Genomic DNA, 17,975 nt, shown 5'->3' with positions numbered 1-17,975 from the left:
CATAGTATAGCATAACATATACTATATGTTATACCCCCCCCCCCCCCCCCCCGGCTTACGTCATTTGAATTTTCTCTGTAGCAGACAATCCTTGTGTTAGGTCATATAGTATATAACAGGTATCACCAAATGGCGGACCGCGGTCCGGATCCGGACCCGAACGCCGTCCTGTCCGGACCCAATCACATTCCTGATTAACTGGATACGGACCCAAATGCCAAAAAAAATTTAACGGGAGACTATATTTTAAACCGGAGAATTTATTTTCAGACGAGTGTTACGTTCACCACCCATTTGAGTGTTACGTTTGCAGCCCCCCCCCCCCCCCCCCCCCCCCCCCGCTCAACAACTTTCGTTCGCCACCGCGGACCCGGACCTAAGGTCTGAGCTATCTGCCAAAAATGGACCGCGGAAAGATTTAATTGATTACCCCTGGTATATAATATAGCCACACATCAAAGCTGTTTCTGACAGCTCACTGGTTTATATTTGACGCATCGCGAGCGGTGCGAGGGTCCACGTGTGGCTCCACCCCATTGACTGTATATATAATGAACGGTACGTCACCGTTGACTCCCATTGTGAGTTTTTGAAGCCACCAAGATGGCCGCACGGACGCTGCCATCTTGAAAATTAGAGCCAGCGCATGCGCATTAGAACTGGTAGGCAGGACAGTATCTACGCCAGAGACCGTATCTCCGCCCCGACATTCGTTAGGATACGCCCACCAGTATAGAAACTTTTGACGTTTTACAAAATAAACAAACGTAAAAGGTTTTAATACTGCTATTGAGAGTTTTGCTGTTGAGAGCTTTGATGTTGAGCGCGTTCACATTTGAGCGTCTGGTATTAGATGTCAACCAACGCAGCTAATTGTCAATCACCTTATCGCCACACCCCTTTAAATAACACTTAATAACTTCTATAAAATCTGTTTATCATAGAGAAAAACACTGGGAGAGATACTAATGCAATGGGGTGTTATAGAATTGACAACATATAATTGCTCAAAAAACTTATTTTACGTGTAATAAAAATTCAAAGTTTCTCGTCCGGCCCGTTCACTTACATGGGAATGGGCGGGGTTAAAAGTTGTACTGCAGCCAGCCACTAGAGGGCAGCTGACTCACAGAGGCTTCACTTTTCACTCGTGTCGTTCAGTCCACTTATATATATATACATTCTCTGCTCCACCCGTGTGCGAGGGCCTCACGCGCTGTCGATTCGCGAGGTCGTGTACCTCTCGAATTTTGTAATCTTCACGTTCTCTCATGTTTCGTCCTGGAATTACAAGAGGCTCGTATTTGTTAACGTAATACAAGAGAACTGTTCAGTCAGATGGCTATTTGTTGTGAAACGAAGTAATCACAATTTTCAAGTACTTTAGCCTCAATTCTTTCAAACCTGGAACACAATGCAACATTAAAATTCGTCAGGTAAATGTTTTTCCTTTCTTTTCTGCGCTCCAGATTTTTGTTTACTTTAAGTATCCACCACTGCATTTCCCGCTGTTGGGCGGCTACCAGCCGGCTACAGTCAGTGCTGGATCAAACCATTTTTCAGTGGGAGGCACTTAATGGAAAATATGCAGATAGGTAAAAAACATATATTTTAGCCATTGAGCTTATTTTGAGTACAGAATTTTATAATACAAATACGAATACGAATACTTTAATGTCATTGCACAATGTACATGTACACTTGTTCAACGAAAATAGGATCCAGCCTCCATCATGGTACATATTAAATACAATGGTACAATATGTTATATACACTAAAATAATAAAATGTTATCATTAGTCTAATAAAATGGATTTAAGAACCAAAAAGAATAGTCGGAACCAAAAAACAAATAAAACAGAAGAAGCAGCATGTTATTGCACTTGTGAATTAAGTTGCACATTCCCATTAAAGTTATCATCTTAAATTGAAATTGAATCTATATATTGCGCAGTGCCCGAATAAATAATTTAAGAGTTTAACAGAGCGATAGCCCTGTTGTAAAAACTGTCCCTTAGCCTATTTGTCCTTGCTTTGAGTTGCCTGAACCGTCTGCCTGATGGCAGCAGTTTGAATATGTGATACCCTGGGTGTGTTCTGTCTTTTATTATTTTATGGGCCTTTCTGCGACAACGGGTGTTGTAGAGCTCCTTAAGTGATGTAAGAGGGTAACCAATGATTTTCTGGGCGGTGTTGATGACCCTCTGTATGGCCTTCTTGTGTTTAGTGTTACAGCTGGCGAACCACACAGAGATGCAAAATGTTAACACACTCCACAGAGCAGCGATAGAAAGCCATCAGCAGTTCTTTCCTCAGGTTGAGCCTCCTGAGGATCCTCAGAAAGTGGAGGCGCTGTTGGGCCTTTTTCACTACCGCTGAGGTGTTTGTGCTCCATTGGAGGTCTGCGTCCAAATGCACCCCCAAAAACTTAAAGCTGGCTACCCTTTCCACACACTCCCCATTGATCCAGATTGGTCTCAGGTCGGATTTTATCTTCCTGTAGTCCACAATCAGTTCTTTGGTCTTTGAGGTGTTAACGACTAAGTTGTTGTCTGCGCTCCACTCCACAAGCCTATGGACATCCTCCCTATATGCCGATTCATCGCCATTAGAGATAAGCCCGACTAAAGTGGTGTCATCTGCGAACTTGATTATGACATTGTTCTGGTGTTTACTGACACAGTCGTAAGTGTACAGAGTGTAGAGTAGTGGACTAAGTACACACCCCTGTGGTGTCCCAGTGTTAAGTGTGAGGGCTGAGGAAAGATGTGATCCAACTCTGACCTTCTGTGTCCGGTCTGAGAGAAAGTCTGTAATCCAGTTGCAGATGTTGGTTGAGATACCCATGTCCATTAGTTTGGGAGTCAGTTTGTCCGGGATAATGGTATTAAACGCTGAACTAAAATCCACGAAGAGAGGCCTAGCATAGCGTCCATGCAGTTCTAGGTGAGAGATGGTCGTGTGAAGTGCTGTTATTATAGCATCCTCCGTAGACCGGTTTGCCCTGTACGCAAACTGAAGTGGGTCCAGATTGGGTGGGAGACATGACACGATGTGATGTTTTACCAGCTTCTCGAAACACTTCATGACTGTTGAAGTCAAAGCTACTGGTCGGTAGTCATTAAGGCTGCTGATGCTGGTCTTTTTTGGCAGAGGTATGATTGTGGCTGCCTTCAGACATTGTGGGATCGAGGACTGAGAAAGAGAGGCATTAAAAAGTTTTGTAAAAATCCCAGCTAACTGATCAGCACACTCTTTGAGGACCCTCGCAGGCACTCCGTCAGGTCCGGCAGCTTTCCTGGGGTTTACTGCTTTCAGTGTACACCTCACCTCATGCTCCTCTAACACCAGGTTGTAGCTGTTGCAGTTGGATGGCAGGGCTGCTGCTGTTACTGGTCTCACCACATCAAAACGTGCACCTAACGTGTGTTCTGACTAATGAAAAGTGTGTTCTGAATAATGAAAGATTTCAAGATTATATTTAAAATTATAGACTTTAAATAAAAAAAAATAAATTGTTGGGCTCTTTGAAATGTGCCATATTTTGTCAGTTGTGATTTTTACACCCCAATCGAAATTTGTCCTCCGCTTTCAACCCATCTGTGCAGTCAGAACACACACACACACACACACACACACACTAGTGATTACTAGGGGGCTGTGGATCACACGTGCCCAGAGCGGTGGGCAGCCCTAGCCCGGCGCCCGGGGAGCAGTTAGGGTTAGGTGCCTTGCTCAAGGGCACCTCAGTCATGGCCTGTCTGGGAATTGAACCAACGACCCTCCGGTCACAAGACCAGTTTCCTAACCGCCAGGCCATGACTGCCCATTTGATGGGCCTGGGACAACAGACCCAGTTGTTCCCCCCTGTCGACGGGGCTGCCATAGATAGCATATATAATATAAGATAGGGTTATTTTAGCTAGGGCTTGACACAGTTTTGACAGTTTTATTGCCCCCAATAAAACTTTATTGCCCCACCCCCTTATCCAGCATTTTATTACTCAATGACCATTCCTATGTGCATCCTGAGCGATTACTAGGAGTCCCTAAACCTAAATACTCTTCTTTGTCTTTGAAGTATATGTGTGTGTGTGTGTGTGTGTCTTTGTGTGTTTGTGTGTGCGTGTGTCTGGGTGGGTGTGAGATTACCCTCTTTATTGTGTTTTAAGCTATGGGTGTGCGTGGCAGGTAAGAGCGTGGGATAGTCCCCCTAAAATGTTTGCCCCCCTCTATTGTCTTTTACCTATTAGCTATGTGTGTGTGTGTGTGTGTGTCTCCTGCCTAAACATTTGCCCCTCTAATGTCTTTGTGTAGCACATGTATCCGGGAACATCCTGAAAAAGACCCCCTAATCTAAATTAGTTTAGATGACTATCGGGAGCTCTTCTAAAACAATTGCCCGTTTACATGGGAACCTGTCCTGAGTGCCCATTTAATGAAGGTTAAAAGAAAGCTTAATTACCTTAAAAGCTAGTGACTGGGGGGTGTCACGCATCCCAAAGCACAAGCTTTCACACCTTACGCATCCCTGGAAATGCGTTCAGTATACACATTTAAAGAAGGTTGAAATAAAGTTTAATTACCTTAAATTATTTAACCCCATTTGGTTACAAGTTACCTAAAAAGTCTTGTGGGAACAGCATTGATTGAACTAGTGACTGCACAAACATATATGTCCTGGGAAATGCGTTGTTGTGGTTTTCATCTTAATCCCTTCATAGTTTGTTTACATTACAGTATTGAATCAACAGCTTATCATAATTTATATATTTTGACAAGTCATAAAGTATTAATCAAATCTCTAATATTAATCACTATATGTTTTGCTTACATTATATTAAGGATCAAGTTGCTAGAATGACGGTGTAAGCGCTTGTGTGCCACTTCCAATACTCCATGCGTTTGCAGTAGGCAAAAAATGGGATGTGTAAGAGAAGGCTCACTGTGGCCTTTTGTGGTGAGGCCAGGTAGTAAGACCTCGCTTCCAGAATAGAGACAGCTGTAGGAACGTGCAGCTCCTATGTTTAGAGGAAAGCATATATAATGATGAAGAAAGCAGACAGCTTCAGAGCTGCACATGGGGTGACATGATTAGGTAATGTGAGCTCTCCAGAGATCTCTGTATTAAATTAATTAATAGGCCTATGTGTATTTTTTAATAAAAGGCTAAAGACAAGACTGGTTATGTTTTCTTTTGCAATCAACGAACATGCTGCGCTAAGGTAAGAAAAGGTTAAAGCGCAACATTTTTGGTGACCCCGACGTGATTGCAAAATAATTTGGAACTTTTTTCTTTTCATCTAATGACTGACAGTTTGACTGTGTTTTGTTGTTAGGCTACATGTATTTAGTGTGTGTGTTCGTAGTGTTTGTTGCTCGTCTTTAACGTGATGTGTGTAGTGTTTAGTGTGAGAACTGTTGCGTGTCTGATTACTGTTTCAGCATGCTGTGAGTGTTTACTGTGTTGAGCCATCTCAACTGTTGTTTCGACATGCTGTGAGCGTGTCCTGTGTCGTAATTCAGGTTCAGGTTGAAATTCAGGTTCAGGTAGAAATTTGGGTGGGGAATGCATCCGGAATACTTCGGATGAACAAACAAACTCAGAGCTAATTGAACTGCATCTGGCCAATCACAAAACACATCAGAGGTCATTAGGAGGTGCGACTTTCTGCTAAATTTCCTATAAGGGTGTGGTCCCTGTTTGGCGTGTAAGTAGCATGTAAGCAACACGAATGTGACCACTGTGCCACTCAGAAATGGCACCTTGTGGCAGCTGCCACATAATCGTGGCACTTCGTGTGGCCAGTGCTGCGTGATGATGACTTTTGTGTTGCTTACATGCTACTTACATGTTACTTACATGATATGTTTTGTGATTGTGATGCAGTTCGATTAGCTGAGTTTGTTTGCTCATCCTAAGTATCCCAGATGCATTCCCCACCCGAATTTCTACCTGAACCTGAATTTCGACCCGAACCTGAATTTTGACCTGAACCTGAATTTAGACCTGAACCTGAATTGCGACCCGAACCTGAATTTCGACCTGAACCTGAATTTTAACCTGAATTTTTGCATACCTGAATGAATTTTAGATTGTTTTTTCAAGTAATAATGATTTCAGGTTCAGGTTCTGGTGACACTAAGGGCGTACTCACACTAGGCTCTGTGATCTGGGCCCGGTTCCCTGCCGAAGCATGGTTCGTTTGGCTAGTGTGAGCGCTCCAACCGTGCCCGGGCCCGGATCAGTTAACCGTGCTTGGGCCCGCTTGAAGTGGTGGGCCAGGGCACGATTCATGTGGACTCGGGCACGGTTCGCTTCTAGTGTGAGCGCTATCCGTGCCCGGGCCCGCTTGGTGCCTCGTCTGATTGGTTCATTTCGCTGGAACTCAAACATGACGTCAGTGATGCGACGCTCATGGTAAACAGTCATAGCGGCAAAGCGATTAGCAGACAATCGTTGTGTTAAATTATCGATGAATCTGTGCTTGCACTGTGTTTCTGCACTCCCAAAACGACTCCAAAAATACAATAAAAAGAGAATCGTGAACTCCATATTTTTGTGCGAGCGCGCTTTTTTTCCAAATAAAGTGCCGTTGTGATGACGTAAGCGTGCTCGGCCCGGGTTGATAGTCAGTGTGAGTGCAGGCCAGAGGGGGAGTGGGGAGGGGGGATAACCGGACCCCAGCACAGAATGAGCAAACCGTGCCTAGTGTGAGTACGCCCTAAAAAAGCTCCATACCCTCAGCAATACACTAGTAAACAGAAATGCTTTAATTTTACACAGTAAAACCACTTTTCTGCACACTTTTGCAGTTTGCCTACATCAGATACACTGTAAAAAAAAAAGTCGTAAAAAAACGGTAACATGTCCGGCAGCAAAAGTTGCCAAACTTTTGGGCAACACGGTGGCTTGGTGGTTAGCACGTTTGCCTCTCAGCACTGGGGTCTTGGGTTCAAATCCCTATCTGAGTGGAGTTTCCATGTTCTCCCCGTGTCTGCGTGGGTTTCCTCCGGGATCTCCGGTTTCCTCCCACAGTCCAAAGACATGGAGGTTAGGTAAATTGGCCCTCCCTGATTCCCTGACAAATTCTCCCTGAGTGTGTCTGTGTGTCTTCATGTTCAATAAAAAAGCAGTTGTCTGAATGCTTGTGTGCCCAGTGGTGGATGGTGCTCTGCCACTAGGGTCTGTCCTCTCTCCCCTTCCTGCACCCCATTCAGTCCCCCAGGGGGCTATGGATCCCGGTTGAGAGTACGCTGTGCGCAATTGGCTGCCGCTTCTCGCCGGTGTGTGATTGGTTGTGTACGAGTTGTATCCGTGTTAAAATTGTAAAGCGTCCTTGGGTATATAGAAAGGCGCTATATAAGTTGAACATTCATTCATTCATTCATTCAAACAGTTACTGTAAAATTACAGTAAAATACCACACATAATTCAACAATGAATTACTGTAAAATTACAGATTTTCCCTGTATTTATTCTTTGTAATTTCAGAGCCAAATTTGAGTAAAATTACAAATTTTCGTTGTAAGAAAACACAGCTAGAATGTTAAAATAACTAGGTATAGCATAATTAGGTTACTTCATGGTATTATTTAAACAATCTACAAATTAACTTGTCAAAGTACAGATCTTTTAAAGTAAAATAACAAAAATATATATTCAAATTAACTCAATTTACTGTCATTTAAATCTTATTAAAATGTGTCAGCAGAGGTAATCTGTGAATATATGTTCATATCCTATAAACTTACAGTGGATAACTGTTAAATGTTGGTTGATCAACCCAAAAACTTGTGGTGGACATTTGGTGATTTCCATTTATGTGAGGCTTTCTTAGTATACATTAAACACATTAGATATAGGGGTTAGAGATCTTTTTACATATACGTGTGTTAATCATGGCACTGAAGCCATTCTTGTGACTTCAGTAGGCCTCAGATGTGTGTGTGTGTGTGTGTTCTCTGGCCTCGGCTGAGGCCTAATCTGATGTTCCTCTGGTGTTCCAAAACTGACCTCGCTGGAAGACGCCTAATCTCTACTTGGAAGGGACTACGGCGACACTCAGGCTGTCATGACATCACGAGGATGCTGAGCGTGGAGGGGGCATGCGTCACATGCATCTGTCAAATCAACGTTAATTATTTCCTGTATTGTCCAATCACATTTGGTTGATCACCTCGTGGACACCGTGTGTGTTGATGATTAAACGTATAAAAGATGAGAGTTCGGAATGGGGAATTAGCTCTCTCTTGCAGACGCCTTGTGCGTTTGTAACAGGGATCTCTTGGAGAAGGGTCTCTGAGCTCTCTCTGTGACAGACACCTGGCGTGTTTGTAACGGAGATCTCAGGGGTTAATCCATGCTTTGTTGAAATAAATCATTGTACTTTATTATCTAACCCAACTGCTTCTGACTTTTATTGTGCTCACCATTTAAGGGTTTCAGAATTTCTAACATACTCTTACAACGTACTGTTTATCAATGAGATATCAACATTAAAATCATTGGATTCTGCTTTTTAAATACACAAAAACTAATGTAAAATTATATATTTAAAACCCTATATTAATTTACGGTGCTTGGGATGTATTAACATCTTAAGTTTCTGTTAAAATTACCAATATTACAATACATTTGTAACGTTTCAACCAGGAAGACACGGATCCAGATGCGGAGTACTGATGTTTTTATTTCTTGAATGAATACGGAGTACTCGCACAGGTGAATAACTCCGTGTGGTGTGTGCAGTGTGTGAGTGCGGTTGTCGTGGTCAGGACGGTCCGAGTTCACGCCGGGTAGACAGATGGCTGGAGGTACAAAAGTGCTAGGCTGGAGACGAGGTCTGGAACGAGAGCAGAGGTCAAAACACAGGAGAGCAATCAGGAGATAACGCTTGGTAGATGGCATGCCAACAATACTTCGCAACCCGGAAGATAGAGGAGGAAGCTTAAATAGCGTGAAAGGGGAGGGGCGATGAGCGGCAGGTGAAACGCATCTCACGGCGATCATGTGCTGTTCCTAACAACATTTCTGTAAACAAATATTTTTGTGGTTATTTTGGTCTTTAAATTACAGCTTACATGAACATTTTACAGTTACCTTTTATTTCAGCAGATAAAAGAATGGTGTACTTACATAAATTAACAAACAACATTTTAAAATAATAAAAGCTATATACTTTCAATCTCTTTATTCTGACAGTTGAACTTCAACAATCATGACAACTGAACTGACTCTAAAAAACATAAAAAACACAAAAAGATGGTTACTATGGATTTTTACAATGTTCTCCAAGTTGAAAAGATTTATATTAAATGGGATTCTAAAATATAAACAATAATGTGAAATAACAGCACTAGTTATCCTATATCATTCTAAGTTTATTGTGTCGTATGGACTGTAGCAGCATGTGCCAATTAACACTGGAGCTCCTGAGATTTCAAGGTTCTGAGGACATCACCCCTCCTTCTCCTGCCCAATTAGCAGGACCATACATATGTTAATTTCAGAGCAAGACAGGAGCAGAAAGACAGGCAGGAGCTCTGTGGCAGGAGCTCTGTGGTGCACCAGGTCTAGTCTGTGTGCAGTCTGTGTGCACCAGGTCTAGTTTGTAGTCTAAAATAAATAAATAAAGTTTAGCCCTGTTTCGGCGTTGTGTGAAGCACCACATATTGACATAAGTATTATTTAGAGCGGTGAACCATTATCATTAGCGTGGTATTGGCGTTATTTATGAAGCAAGCGTCCCAGATTTTCTTGTGTATGCACTTCAATAGCGCCACACATTTACATGACTGAACCAACCATTATCACGGGTTCATATTGTTCCCGTGAAACACATTATCATTAGCGTGGTATTGGCGTTATGTATGAAGCAAGCGTCCCAGATTTTCTTGTGTATGCACTTCAATAGCAGCAACAAAGTAATAAAGGTATAGTAAAGTAATATTTATTTTTACATTTATTATTTTTACTCATACAGCATAGTAACATAATATTTTTTGCAGTGTTTATGCTTGTGTTTGACTGATATTTCGTTCGTGTAAATAAGATATTTTGTTCGTGTAAATAACTTAGCGTCATTTATTTATTTTTACTCATACAGCATAGTAATATAATATTTTTTGCAGTGTTTATGCTTGTGTTTGATATTTCGTTTGTGTAAATAAGATATTTCGTTTGTGTAAATAACTTAGCGTCATTTATTTATTTTTACTCATACAGCATAGTAATATAATATTGTTTTGCAGTGTTTATGCTTGTGTTTGACTGATATTTCGTTCGTGTAAATAGGATTGTAACGATCTGCGCTGGGCAGAACATGGAGACGGACACAAACGCGGAGGAGAGCGAGATTTAATACAGGAAATTCCAAAAGCAGAGTCGTAGTGGCAGGCAGGGGTCATAACGGGAAGGCAGTCCATACAAGAAATAACAACAGACATACTCGGACAGATAAACCAAACACGACGGGGATACACGGAACAGGCAGGAATGCAGGCAGCGGAAACAATACTCACAACCAACAGGCAACAAAGCACAAGGCACGAAGTAGACAAAATCACGGATCACACGACTGGGGAATGACGGGACTTTATACATAGAAACTAACTAGGGACAGGTGATGGCAATGACACTGGGCGTGGTAACAAACAAGGAAACACGAAGACAAACGAGCAGGGCGGGACAAACAGGCAGGGAACACGGACATGAGGGAACCCAGAGTGACAGCTACGAGAGGGGGCGTTGCCCTACGTGACAGAACCCCCCCTCAAAGCGTGCCACTCCGGGGCACGCAAGGGCAGACAGGACAGGGACAGCGGACACAGGACAGACCGGAGGGACAGGACCAGACAAAATAGGACGGGGGACCTGGGACACGGCAGGGACTGGAGACAGGGAGACAGGCCAAGAGCTGGGCCGGGACACGGCATGACACGGGACACAGGGGGGCAGGACAAGGCCAGGGCGAGGCACAGGAGCAGGACTGGACCGGACAGGACTGGGGACAGACACTGGAGCGGGGCCAGGGGACAGGGCAGAGGTAAACACTGAGGCAAACACGGCTTGGACGATGGTGACGGGGACAGGAACAAGGTGGGTAACAACTTGGGGAACAGACACGGGGACCGGGACAGAGACGACACCACAGGAAACAGACACAGGAACAGGAACATGGACACGAACAGACACAACCACGGGGACAGGGACCAAAACAAAACCAGGGACGGGACCAGGGAGCAAGGGGAACACGGGCAACGGAACATAGGAGGTACATGGCGGAGCAGGGGGAACACAAAGTCCATGCCCAACAGGGGGCAGCACAGTCTCTTGGGGCACAGGCGCGGCCGGGCGGCGGGCAGCGGGCACAGGCGCGGCCGGGCGGCGGGCAGCGGGCACAGGCGCGGCCGGGCGGCGGGCAGCGGGCACAGGCGCGGCCGGGCGGCGGGCAGCGGGCACAGGCGCAGCCGGGCGGCGGGCAGCGGGCACAGGCGGAGCCGGGCGGCGGGCAGCGGGCACAGGCGGAGCCGGGCGGCGGGCAGCGGGCACAGGCAGGGTCCGCTGGCGGGCAGCGGGAACAGGCAGGGTCCGCTGGCGGGCAGCGGGAACAGGCAGGGTCCGCTGGCGGGCAGCGGGAACAGGCAGGGTCCGCTGGCGGGCAGCGGGAACAGGCAGGGTCCGCTGGCGGGCAGCGGGAACAGGAACCGGCGTGGACGACCCCTCCTGGGTCGCGGGGACAGGAACCGGCGTGGACGACCCCTCCTGGGTCGCGGGGACAGGAACCGGCGTGGACGACCCCTCCTGGGTCGCGGGGACAGGAACCGGCGTGAACGACCTCTCCTGGGTCGCGGGGTCAGGAACAGGCACGGACTGCCGACGGGCAGCAGGGACAGGAACCGGCGTGGACGACCTCTCCTGGGTCGCAGGGACAGGAACCGGCGTGGACGACCTCTCCTGGGTTGCGGGGACAGGAACAGGCACGAACTGCCTACGGGCAGCGGGGACAGGAATCCGAGGTGAGGAGATGCACTCGGGGGGCGGAGCCACCAAGCCGACGTTCTCGGGGGGCGGAACCGCCATGCTGACGTCCTCGGGGGGCGGAACCGCCAAGCCGACGTCCTCGGGGGGCGGAACCGCCAAGCCGACGTCCTCGGGGGGCGGAACCGCCAAGCCGACGTCCTCGGGGGGCGGAACCGCCAAGCCGACGTCCTCGGGGGGCGGAGCCACTATACTGACGTCATCGGGGGGCGTGTCCGCCAAGCCGACGTCCTCGGGGGGCGGAGCCACCATACTGACGTCATCGGGGGGCGTGTCCGCCAAGCCGACGTCCTCGGGGGGCGGAGCCACTATACCGACGTCATCGGGGGGCGTGTCCGCCAAGCCGACGTGGCTTGTACTCCCCCCCAAAAAATACTTGGGGGTGTCGTGATGTATAGCTGGCGGGGTCAGCGGCGGTAGGTCCTCCTCCTCAGGGTCCTGGGTGAGCCTGGAAGAATACACAGACACAGAAGCCCCTCGGCGGCTCTCTCTGCGACGGCTCCGCCTCCTCTGAGGCGTCGGGAGCTCGCAGACGCCATCGAGAGCCAACCGAGGGTTAAGCAAATGCCAGTCTGTGCACTCAATCCGTCTGCCTGCGACTTGTACTATAGGTTTCTCCTCCCTATAGTGATCAAGCCGGGCAGACACGTAGCGCTCAACAGGAGTCTCGACGCGAAAGCCAGTCGAAACCGAAAGTGACTGGGCTTTCGTTGGTGCGCGTCGAGACTTCCGTGTTCCCACAGCGCCAGGGGAATTTCTGTCTCTGGTTCGTTCACGCTGCGATATCGGAGAGTTGAACTGGACCGAACCAGTCAACATCTCATCACCGCGATTAAACTCACCAGAGTCTCGCTCCCTCGCTGTGTCCTTGTAGGATCCGTGATTATGTAACGATCTGCGCTGGGCAGAACATGGAGACGGACACAAACGCGGAGGAGAGCGAGATTTAATACAGGAAATTCCAAAAGCAGAGTCGTAGTGGCAGGCAGGGGTCATAACGGGAAGGCAGTCCATACAAGAAATAACAACAGACATACTCGGACAGATAAACCAAACACGACGGGGATACACGGAACAGGCAGGAATGCAGGCAGCGGAAACAATACTCACAACCAACAGGCAACAAAGCACAAGGCACGAAGTAGACAAAATCACGGATCACACGACTGGGGAATGACGGGACTTTATACATAGAAACTAACTAGGGACAGGTGATGGCAATGACACTGGGCGTGGTAACAAACAAGGAAACACGAAGACAAACGAGCAGGGCGGGACAAACAGGCAGGGAACACGGACATGAGGGAACCCAGAGTGACAGCTACGAGAGGGGGCGTTGCCCTACGTGACAAGGATATTTCGTTTGTGTAAATAACTTAGCGTCATTTATTTTTACTCATACAGCATAGTAATATAATATTTTTTTTCAGTGTTTATGCTTGTGTTTGACTGATATTTCGTTCGTGTAAATAAGATATTTCGTTTGTGTAAATAACTTGGCGTCATTTATTTATTTTTACTCATACAGCATAGTAAGTAACATAATATTTTTTTGCAGTGTTTATGCTTGTGTTTGACTGATATTCACGGATTGCCGTGAACTATTATCACGGGTCCAATCACCTTTTATTGTTCCCGTGTATGCATGGGATTAGCCCGGTTTCGGTTTCGGCGTTATGTGTGAAGCGCCACCTATTATAATAAAGTATAATTAGTATGCGCTGTTGTGGGTGTGTTCTTCAGAGTCATGATAAAAGCTGAAACCCAAAGGCAGGCGACTTACATTTTCACTACTATCCTGTGTGGAGTTGACGCAAAACACCATGGCAAGACAGAGGACGTTCACCGGTCAAGAAGTTGCGGCTTTGCTGACCAACGAGGACTGCTGTGAGTCCGATGCGGGAGAAGGACCCTCCTGTTTTTTGACCAGCGATTCATCCGATGAAGAAAGAAGCAGTACATCGGATGAGGTACAACAGAGCCCTCCAAGGAAGAGACGGACACAGGCTGACACCACACCTGCACCAACCGTACGGGCAAAAGATGGAACTGTTTGGGAGAAGGTTGGCATCGCACGCTCTCGTGTCAGCAGCTGTTTGCCTAATTCAACATTCGTTGAGCCGTCCGGGCCTACAGAGCATGCAAAGGTATAGTAACTTCATATTTCTTTCCAGTGTTTCTGCTTGTGTTTGAATGATATTTAGTATGTGTAATTTACCTAGCGTCATTTGTTTACTTTTACTAATACAGCGTAGGATCACAAGCAGACTGCAGAGTTTTCTGTGTTTGCTCGACATGGAGATGCTGCGAATCATCACAGACTGCACTGTCCATGAAGCCCGCAGAACAGACAGCAGCAGGAGTTTGTCGGTCAGCGAGTTCATGGCATTCGTAGCAATCCTATTTCTACGAGCAGTCCTCTGTCCAGTTGGAGCGATGTCGGACTGTTGGTCGGCAATGTTCGCTGTGCCTTCGATCCAGGAGACAATGGCACGGGTCACATCAAATATCTCATAGAACAACATCACTTCATTATCACTGTGCACTTGTTGCGTTCAATCCCAGTTCACTCACTGCTAGCTGTCACTACATAACAGGTCATCATTAACTTTATCCAAAAAGATGTCGTATTAGGACACATCCAGAAGGAAGAAAATTCCATAACTCCAGGTTTTGAACATTATGGCAGTTTCTCTCAATGTTAGGCATGTTCTCTCTCTTGTTAGGCATCGGTAAACCAGTGCCCACTGCCGCATCTGTGAAAAGAGAAAATCAAATGTTTCCGTTTTAACCTGCAACCTGTAGGCTATATATTAATTCTGGGACATTGTGTGCACTTTTTAATCAATTTAGAATGCATAACATTGTAAGGTAAAATGCAAAACAATTCTGAAATCACAATAACCCCAAATATCAGACAGTTTTATTTGACATCCAGGAAGATATGAGGCATGTTGGTCAGAATTGGGCCTGATTTTGGCAGCTGTGTTTGGGTTTGACTCGTACCTACATTTTTACAGGAAATTTTACAGCTTGCAGCTGTAGAGTTCTTACCCCATTATTCAGTTTCTAAAGTAAACCCATCCATTTCTGACCAGGCTTTTATTGGAGTTTATGATGGCTTAAAATGGAACAACTTTCAAAGTGACTGCACATAAGCTCATCATGGGACCATTTAACACTGGGAAGGCCAACGCTACGAAAAAAGTCGCGAGGGAAATCAGCCGCCGAGTAGCCCACTTTCCTGCTGTGAAGAGATTAGTGCCCTTTGTCTTGCTAAAGACATGGTGCGTGTTTCAAGCGCCGACCACCGCTCTCCTTTCCAAGGAAATTCAGCCTGGGCAGTTCATCTGTATATCACAGCTTCAAGAAGCAATTCAAACGTTACAATCTATATTTCTTTATAGCGCGAAGATAATAACTCATATGCTGAATAGGAATGAATCCTTTGGTTTGAATCGCGCTAAACAATCTAAGTGAAATAAATCCTCGCGTTTTTTTTTGTATTAGGCGTACGTGCTGTGCGATTTTCTCAAAGCACACCAGACACAGACTAGCCAGTTTTATATGTTTCATTCGCATTTTATGCTTACTTCATCGCACTAAAGAATAAACTACAATAATGTGCATGTAGTAGGCATACGTGTTGTGCGATTTTCACAAGGCAAACCAGACACTGACTAGCCCATTTTATGAGTGTCAAGCGCCGACCACCGTTCCATTTCCAAGGAAATTCAGCCTGGGCAGTTCATCTGTATATCACAGCTTCAAGAAGAATAAACAATCCATTTGTAGTAAGCATACGTGTTATGTGATTTTGTATGTGTTTCATACGTTTTTTATGCTTACACTAAAGAATAAACAATGCGTTGGCGGTACGTGTAGTGCGATGGCAAATTCACAGAATCGTGCTGCAGAGTAAACAAATATACATTTTGAATCCACCACAAAGATACCAGTCAATCTGTGTACCTATATTTTTTGTAATGTAACATACTTGCACATTGTGTTAGAGTTTAAGTATATACGCGATTTACAGAAATAATGCCGGTAATAGAACCATTGTTGTAAAAGTTTTATACACACACACACACACCCCACCCAGTAATAACAATAAAGATATTCTTGCCTTAGCAATGACAGGGTAAAACAAATGTGTGATGCAGAACAACATTATTTTTATTAGAAAAATATAAATCTCATTTGAAATACAGCCAAGTGCGCTTTGAGCATCCCGCAAGCTAACAGTTGCTACATATCCATGGCCCATCCTTTCTACATTTTCGACAGGTGTACTTGGCGCACACAGCACACCGCTCCGAGCTGTGATTCCTGTTGCAGTGTATCTGCACCTGGCACTGCGTCGTCTTTCCAGGAGCAGGTGGAGGTCGTTGCTTTTTCGCCATTGTCTTTTCCTGTAAGAATCGACGCCGAAGTTCCTCAGCAAGAGCATGTAAAAAGTCTCTTCTGCTCTCTGTGGACCTCGTGCATGTCGTATACAAAACATGTGCATTCATCGCTGCCAAGTCCAGCATGTTGTAGAACACTGCAACAGGCCACCTGCGTGTTCCTGTGCGGACCGTATACCCACGCACCTTCTGGTCCATGATATCCACACCGCACTGCAAAGAAGAAACATAAAAAGGTTATGTTACATTATAAACATTATAATCATTTTGTCTGACATATATGACATAAAAATTCAATAATGTGACATTATTTATCATAATATACGCATACCTTCATGCTGTTGTAGTCCGTGATCGTGTTTGGTTTCCTTTTGCGGCCTTCGGAGATCGTGACTTGTTTGTGCGGGTGTCCTTGTCATCGAAGCGCAAGTACTGCATGATTTCTTTGTAGCGGTCACGCGACATCGTGTCCTTGATTGCAGGCACAGCGTATTTCTTAGACCAACAATCGGCCACCGCTCCAACCGGGCAGAGTATTGCCCGCAGAAAAAGCACTGCGATGAAAGCCATCAACTCGCTGACAGACAGGTTCCAGCTCTGATCCGCTCTGTGGGCTTCATGGACCGTGCAGTGTGTGATTGTCCTCAGCATCTCTATGTCGATCAAACACAGAAAGCTCTGCAACCTGCTTGTGATTCTGCGCTGTAGAAGTAAAATAAAAATCACATCACTTGTATGTAAAAAAATAGGAAATATAAAATAATATATATATTTTTTCATCTTTACATCTACAAAAGAGGAAATATAGTTGGCCAAATTCAGTTCAATGATTTTTCCTATGCACATCCGTGATAACATTACTTATATGTAAAAAAAAAGAAGAGGAAATATAATATAAATACATTTATAAAATATAACAAAGAGGAAATATAGCTGGCCAAATTCAGTTCAATGCTTTTTCATATATACATCTACAAAAGAGGAAATATAGTTGGCCAAATTCAGTTCAATGCTTTTTCCTATGTACATCCGTGATAACATTACTTATATGTAAAAAAAGAGGAAATATAATATAAATATATTTATAAAATATAACAAAGAGGAAATATAGTTGGCCAAATTCAATTCAATGTTTTTTCCTATGCACTACACTACAAAATGCACTACAGTTTCATCTATACAAAAGAGGAAATATAGCTGGCAAAATTCACCTCTGTACTTTTCTTGTATACATCTACGAAAAGAGTTTTTTACATTACCTTGGCATGCTCTGTAGGTCCTGCGGTCTCACTGAACGTAAAAGTGGTGCTGCCGTGTCCAAGACTTCGTACAACATCAGTCTTTTCCCAAGCGGTTCCATCTTTTGCGTTTATGTTCGTTGCAGGCTTTCTGACATCCTTAGCAACAGAACGCTTCTTTCGTGAGGGGTACGGTTTTCTTCATCCGATTGTCCACTCGTATCTGCGCCAGTTGAAAGTGCCAGATCGGAGTCTTCAGCACTAAAAGAAAGTTCCTCTCCTCCG

The sequence above is a fragment of the Brachyhypopomus gauderio genome, chromosome 10 (assembly GCF_052324685.1).
Source record: "Brachyhypopomus gauderio isolate BG-103 chromosome 10, BGAUD_0.2, whole genome shotgun sequence".
Lineage (NCBI taxonomy): Eukaryota > Metazoa > Chordata > Actinopteri > Gymnotiformes > Hypopomidae > Brachyhypopomus > Brachyhypopomus gauderio.
This window is presented reverse-complemented; position numbering follows the sequence as displayed.